Genomic DNA, 8280 nt, shown 5'->3' with positions numbered 1-8280 from the left:
AATTATGCAGAAATAACATAATTTAATTGTGTAGGTATTTCATTTTAATTTTTAATTAAGTATTAATTTAACATAAATTGCAAAGTATATTTTTGTACTTATACCCTTCGCTTATTTTTGATTTCATAAAATGTAAGTAGGCACTCGGCACTATAGGAATTGGCCTTGTAGAATTAACATAAGTAATATTATAATCATTAATCACTTTGGAACCCTATTTCTATAACAATAAGATTGTGGTTGGTACCTACATCATAATTTGAGTTTTGACACGACTCTACTTCTTTGATAAAGGGCTATTATTTTATTTATTCCCAACTAGCACATTACTCATTAGTGACAAAAACAGCCAACCTTGCATCTTTTAGTCGTACTATGGCGCTTTAGGGATTCTGAAAGCATTTTTAAGTTCTACTAATGCATCGGCCGTTACTCTATGGCTGAAAATACCACTAGGGGTAGCAAAACCTGAACCTAATGCCAGCAGGTTGGATACGAGTTTGTTGCAATCCATTTGCAGTTTATTAGCTTTAACATAGGTAGATTATTATTTTGCTAATAATATGTTTTTATGCTAGTACTACTGAAACACGGAATGCTATGATAATAATTATTATTGCTATGTCCTTGATATATTTACCTTATATTTTAAGTAATTTACCCACAAAGTTCTAGATTATTCAAAATTTTGAATTTTAGACGTTTTAAAAGGTATTTAAGTATTTCAATATCAATCACGCCCGAAGAAATAAGTAATTAAGTAAATACAACATAATATTATAGATTATTTTTCCGACCCAAATATCGACCAATAGAATTGCACCATTCGACGTCACGTGGTACAACCTACATGGTATTATACTGATAATTTTTTGAAAATTTTCTCTGGTAGTTGCTATATATAAAAACAAATTCTAATTCTATTGGCCGACATTTGGGACGGAAAAATAATCCCCCGAATACCACACGAGCTTCAAAATTATCTGGCATTTCCCTCAAGGTTCCCTGCAAACAAATAAAGTCGTCAAGTTTTTCAGGAAAAATCACTCGCGCTTCGCGCTCGTGATTTTTTAACCTAAAAAACTTGAATCCTTCATTTGTTTGCAACGAACCTATCGGGAAATATCCGATAATTTTGAAGCTCTTGTGGTATTATAAGTGAAAATTTTATCCCTCAAAGGTTTCAATAAAGGCCCTTAAAACATTTTCAATCGCCTTGAAACCAAAGCCAAACTTTTGAAGACAAAATTAATAACCTTTATAAAATAGTATTACAGAATTACAGACTACCACACCACAAGGCCGCAATTATAGAGCACTTTTCAACATGCATGAAATCAATCAATGTCTCTACATGATCTCTACGAGTTTACAGTTTACACTCAATTAGCCAAAATGCCCCGAGGCCAAAGTCCAAACCCTGGGAGCCACGTAGGTACCTAACAGGTTACCTAACTACAATAATATTATGTAGGTTTATTATCAGTTTAACCCATACTGTTTTATTCTCACAAATAAGCACAAAAAAAACGTAAGCCAGAAGAGAAGAAAGAGTATGTGAAACATAACGGTTTTATGATCGCGACTCTTATACATATAAAATTCATAAAATTTTTGTCGAAGTATTAAAATTTATGAGTGTATAGGCGACTTTATTTTCGCCGCCCCATATAAGAAATCTATACGGCCTATACGGCCTAATGGATTTTTACGGCCCGTAATTTTTTATTTTTCAGTAAGTACCTATTTATTATAGTCTATAGTTAGTATAGTTACAAAGTCGTAAAAAATATTAAAACTTTAGGCTATTATTAAATATTATGTATTAAAATGCAGTACCGTAGTTAAACTCTCAGGAAAAAACTCAAAATAGGTAAGTTTATTGGCTAACTGACGTAATACTTACCTACATCCTGACAAACCAACATCCTATACTTGAAGGTCAATCGCTAAATTGATTTAACACTTCAAACAAGTTTTTCAAACAAATCGAACAGAAGAAAATTTGTCAACTTTGTGATTAAATTGTAGGTAGTAGACAGTATAGTAGTGTCACAATAGACATAACTACGTTGTGTAGTTCCTCGGGTGGGTTGCACCGACTTACTTTAACTATAACTGTAACTTTAACTATAACTCCAATGCAAAATGTCAAATCTTTGGTTAGAGTAAAAAATTTACGCCATATTTAACTATAACCTTGAGCTCGACAAGGCTTTAAATGCACGTGGCGAAAAAAGGAACTAACGCCTACGCTGTCATCATACAAAAACGCCATTTTTGACAGATCTCCTTTACCAGCAGCGCCCTCGCCCACGTTCATTTATGGCCTTGTTGGACCAGCTGTCATCTGTCAAATTCTGTGGTCCGTTAAGGTTAAATTTAAAGTTAGGCTTAACTATAACCATAACTTTGACCATAACTTTAACTTTAAGTTTTAACCACGCCTCTGGTGCAACCTACGAATAATAAAAACTAGGTGCAACCCAACCTTAATCTTATTGGCATCTAGCCGTCCATTCATTTTGTGATAGCAGGCAGAACATCTCGAACTTGTCCGTAAACGCAAGTGTGGTAGAGTCTTTAGTTTCAATCAATCACTATAATTACCATAAACTTGTATATTATAAGTTTATGATAATTACCATTAAAACATAGAGCGAAGTAAGTCACGAGATATTAAATGACTGTAACACAGATACTTGCAAGTTGCAGGTGCGCTAATGAAAAACGTGTACACAGTATAATACATAGACAAACAAACACACACACAGACTTTAATGGTCCCCGCAGACTTACAATTTAAAGTTGGCCGACTATCGTACAAACCACAGAGATAGATCAAGATAGAAGCGCCATGTCGCTCCAATTTGTATGAACACGAGCGTATGGCGCTTCTATCTTTATCTATTTCTGTGGTTTGTACGATAGTCGGCCAACTTTAAATTGTAAGTCTGCGGGGACCCTTATTATAGAAAGCGCACTATTTTAAGATAGCTCGGAAGGGAACGGGCTCGAAAATGGAAGGGGACGGCGCTGTTTTCCATTTCTGAGTCCACCCTTGGTGGGGCGAGGAGCGAGCGGGGGTGACAGGCTGTTGATTGATCAGAATCAGACGGTTGTACACGATCAGACAAGAAAACATTGGTAAATTACTAAATACATATTATGCTCGGACTATTGCTCTCCGTTCTGCTCAGCAACTTCCTTAGCAATCATAAAACTGTGCGCAGCATCCCCGGATCTATAAATGAGCCGTTATAGGCCTAGGGGTGGCATCCTCCTTGGACTCTGGGCAGCGTCCAGCCGTCCATAGAGGCCCTACAGACTACGTACATAGGGCGGCGGAAATAAAGGACCCCTAAAGTGGCCTACTATCATACAAAATATAAATTCGACACATCCCTAACTCAAAACTTTGTACAGCAATTAAATAAATAAATAAATAAATAAATAAAATATCTTTTTATTCAAAATGGGTATCATGATACACTTTTTGAAAGTCGAACGAAGAAACTACGTTGCCTACCACCGGTTCGGGAACTACCCCGCCGAGAAGAACCGGCGTAAGAAACTCGCACGGGGCCATCTTTTGCAAAAAAAAATGGAAAATTACAATGTTATGGCTTACAGCTATGTAACAAAATTAAAAGAAAAGTAACCTGCATGGAGCCACCCTATTCCCAAGGTGTGCTGTCCTCGAAGAAATCATTGACTTTATAATACGCTTTAGCACACAAACGTTCTTTAACTGCTTTTTTAAATTTGTTTAAAGGTAGATTTTGAACATTTTCTGGGATTTTATTGTATAGGCGTATACATTGGCCTTTAAAGGATTTGCTTATTTTGGCTAGTCTGAACATTGGTATTGCTAACTTGTTCTTATTTCTAGTATTTACATTATGATTATCACTTTTCTTTTTGAAAATATTTATGTTCTTTCTAACATATAAGAGATTTTCCAAAATGTATTGAGATGTGACGGTCAGAATTCTTATTTCTTTAAATTTTTCTCTTAGAGATTCCAAAGACGACATCTTATAAATAGAACGAATAGCTCGCTTCTGCAGCACAAATATTGTATTAATGTCCGCCGCGTTTCCCCACAAGAGGATGCCGTAAGACATTATACTATGAAAGTAGCTAAAGTAAACTAATCGCGCGGTCTCTACATCAGTGATTTCACGAATTTTTTTAACAGCATATGCTGCAGAACTAAGCTTATCTGCCAGTTTCGCAATATGTGGACCCCATTGTAACTTACAATCCAGCGTTATGCCTAGGAATACGGTGGTGTCTACTAAATTTATTTTCTCATCATTTAATAGTACATTGGTTTGTACTTGCCTAACATTTGGCAAGATAAATTTTAAACATTTTGTTTTATTAGAGTTCAAAAGTAAATTATTAGCATTAAACCAATGTACTATTTTTGAGAGAGCACTATTTACCTCGTCATAATTAAATTGTCGCCTCTTCACATTAAAAATTAGTGAAGTGTCATCAGCAAAAAGTACTATCTCATGCTTATCTTTAACAAGATAAGGTAAATCATTTATATAGATGAGAAAAAGAAAAGGCCCTAAAATGGACCCTTGTGGCACACCTAGTTTTATTTTGGTTCCATTAGACCTTATGGAGTTAACTTCCACCCTCTGCGTTCTATTTGTAAGGTAAGATTTAAGAAGTTTAAGTGCCGTGCCCCTTACACCATAATGGTGTAGTTTTCTTATTAGAGTGTCATACTCCACACAGTCAAATGCTTTAGAGAGATCGCAGAAAATACCAAGTGCATCCTGCGACTCCTCCCAAGCTTCAAAAATACTACACAGAAGACTAATGCCTGCATCTGTTGTAGACCGACCTTTAGTAAAACCAAATTGATTATTATGTAATAAATTATTTGAGTTAAAATGAGCAAGTAATTGATTTAGAATTATTTTTTCAAAGATTTTACTTAAAGTCGGCAATATGGATATTGGTCTATAGTTGGCTGGGTCTGATTTCTTCCCAGCTTTAAATAGAGGCATCACCTTGCTGTGCTTCATTAAGTCTGGGAACACACCACTTTCGATACAATTATTAAAAACTAAAGCTAGGTAAGGGGCAATGATGTCAACTACTGATTTTATAATTTTTGTGGACATACCCCAGAGATCAGTGGTACTTTTAATATTGATTGATTTGAAAGTCTTGATAATATCTCTGGAGTCAATATCTCTAAAAATAAAATTGACATCACATTCCTTGACATGTTCTCTAAGTATTTTTTCTGCAACTGTAGGTGATGAATTTAAGTTCTTTGTAGTTGAGATTGGAATGTCTGCAAAAAACTTCTCAAAGACTGTCGCAACCTCAAGATCAGAATTGATTTTTTTATTATTAATTAAAAGTTCAAATTTAGAGTTACGACAGGCGACTTTTCCAGTCTTAATTAGCAGAGTGTTCTTAAGTCGTTGGCATAAAAGTCTTGTCCGGGGTCGTTTAACTCTGAATGAAATAGCTTTTCCTTCGAGCTTCGTTCCTAATTGGGATAAACGGAACAAACCAGTAGCAAGTTATTATGTAGAGCAAAGTGGGATTCGTAAGAAGTGGCATTATAATACTAAGGGTACACAGATATTTTACTACGTCGCGTTGTTATAATAAGCTTTATAGTATGCATGATATAGCCTACATGATAGTAGTTATATTAGTAAGTAAAGTGGTGTAATGATTAATGACGTATAATAGCGGTAAGAGGATCTTATTTCTGATTAATTTCGTTGGGGGTTCCCGGGGCTCCCGCCTCCCTGAGATCATAACAAAGAGTTATGATCTCAGGGAGGTAAAAAACTGCTGTCGATCCTGGCTTACAGCCTACAGTAGTAATAAGTTTTAGGTCCGTCAAAAAAGTAGATTAGATATTGGTAAAACGATTCAGGAAAATGATTTCGAATACCTATACCGAAATTTTTACATTGTTTATAGCTTGATGAATTGATGATCTAAAATGGCAAGGCGTTACTCAGAAGGCACTCATGAATATTCTAATTTATGTGCATCAAATTAGGCTGGCCAGAGCCTCGTTTGCAATTTAAACTTGCTTTAAATGAATAGGTTTATGCAGATGAAATTACAAGGAAAAGGATTATCAAAACCTCATTAAATGATTTAAATGTTTATGTGTGTGATACTACGGTCTTACAGAAAACCGGCGTTTAAGAACCCCTTTGTTGTGTTTTCACTTTTCAGTAAGTAAGTTAACCGGAGGCATAAGGATTTAGTTACAAGTTTAACTTCTTGGCTTTATGACTGACCAATATTTGAGAATGGGTTTCTGGTCACAGGGGACATGAACCCTCCCAAAATCTCGTGTGAACCCCCTAAAATTTCAGGCCACGCGGCCAAATTTTAGAGTACCTAAAGTGTTTCAAGTAAAGTGAAAAAACACTTCTGTTCTTTATGTAATGTAATATTAATGGTATTATTTGATTTTAATTATATGTTACATGTATACATAATATACTCTACAATTACTGCTCTGATATGAACCTTGAAAAATAAACGAAAATGTTAAGGCCAATCATATAGAGCCATCGCGCTAGGCGCTAGTTTCCATGGCTAATCTCCGAAGATCTTCATCAGACCTTCAAACAGCATATGGCGACAATCTTCTCTGTTAAATTCCCTATTAAATAGTGAAATCCCCATCCAAAAAGCATGAGTAGTTTTTGAGAAAACCGCGGACAAACGTACAGTTAAGCTTAAAAAAAATCAAGTCGGTAAAAACAGGTAAGTATATGAACGTACAAGGTTTATTTATAGTTATCATTAGTACGATCATTGATAGTGAGAGGCACGGCCGTGGCACACCATGCCTCATTTCATTGACATATAGAACGACCCCAAGCGAAAATAAACTAGTCAAATCCCACATTGTCATACAAATCTCGGCTTAGCGCACACGCCTGCGCCAGTGTTGTGTTATTTATGTGGTGTTTTGTGTTTAAACGCTCAGGTAATTTTAAATTCAAATATTTTTTCGTCTTCTACGACCAAAGTGAGTCAAATATTTTTTTAGTCTCGTAATTTCAATATGAGTATCTAACAAATCAGATTCCAGAACTAGTATGGTATTATCACAATAGACATAACGACCAGTAGTTCGACTGCAAAGAGACGGACAGGTTTCAATATCTGTCAAATTCGTCGGGTTTCACTAGGATTATGAACGGAATGTGCCTCGCGCTGGCTGATATAATTTATTTTTAAATATTTAAAATAAAGATTTCAAAATTAGATTCTGTCCATGTGCCAAAACATAAACAACAATACGACCAAAGAGGAACACGTCCAGCGAATATGTCATAGTTTTAAATTCGTAGGTGACAAGTTAACAACCCTAGCGACGATTTTCGTCATAATACGTCAAATTTAAAAATTTCAACATCAGTTCTAAGACGGCATACTCTATCATTCTGTCTACTCTGGTATTATAGTAATTTTGGTTTTTACTACTCAGTACATCGTAACTGAAAGTGCTAAATCCGGCCCTGAACAAAATCACGTTTGGTTATCCTTTGCCTGTAATGTAGTTAACAATAAAAAAGTCAAAATAAGGGTTGTGACTTGTGAAATATAATTTATCGATAACAGCCAAGATCCAGTTATAAGAGATGAATATCTATCTAAATAAGTAAAAGACTTCCACTAGTCAATGGTCGTTACTTAAATAAAGGAGACGGTGGTTTTTATTAGTTTTTATTAACTTTTTACCCATCATTCTGATCCTTATACAAATATTATTACGTTTTTAAATACATTAGTTTTCTCATGCCAGATACGTAACTATGCGTAAATTGCATAAAAAACTCATTGCATAATAATTAATAATTCCTTACACGTAAGTAGGTACATTAATTATTATGAGACGTTCCGAGCCGTTTCGCGTAAATTAGGTCATTTCTTGCAAATAAAAAGCCTATGTCTCTCACGTAGTCTACTCTATATCTGTGCCATTATTCGTAGGCCAAATAACATAGAAATTGCTCCAGTAGTTCTTGAGATACACACGCATAATCGTGTTTTTTTACATTTCCCTCTGTATTCTTAGTTCTCTCTAGTGGTCTTAGCGTGATAATATATTATAATTTACAGCCTTTAGCGTTCCAGTCAAATGAGTTATCAACTACACTTTTCATAACCCTTATGTCAAAGACTCTGAAAATAACAAGTGCAGGGTTCTATAAATGTTAAGTGGTTCTTAATCTTTACTATGGTACCTGCAGCGGGCACATA

General features: G+C 35.1%; 1 protein-coding gene across 1 annotated transcript in view; it reads left to right on the top strand.

The window, feature by feature from the left end:
- The first annotated feature begins 6884 nt into the window (after positions 1 to 6884).
- Positions 6885 to 8280, top strand: part of LOC121735252 (NAD kinase-like) — a 50866-nt gene continuing 49470 nt past the window's right edge. The window contains exon 1 of the mRNA XM_042126008.1: positions 6885 to 7000. The gene's annotated coding sequence lies outside the window, so the exon portion shown is untranslated. The remainder of the gene's footprint in view (positions 7001 to 8280) is intronic.

The sequence above is a fragment of the Aricia agestis genome, chromosome 17, assembly GCF_905147365.1.
Source record: "Aricia agestis chromosome 17, ilAriAges1.1, whole genome shotgun sequence".
In the NCBI taxonomy this organism is placed as follows: Eukaryota; Metazoa; Arthropoda; class Insecta; order Lepidoptera; family Lycaenidae; genus Aricia; species Aricia agestis.
Note: the sequence above shows the minus strand (reverse complement) of the source record. Positions and strands in the feature narration are given on the sequence as shown.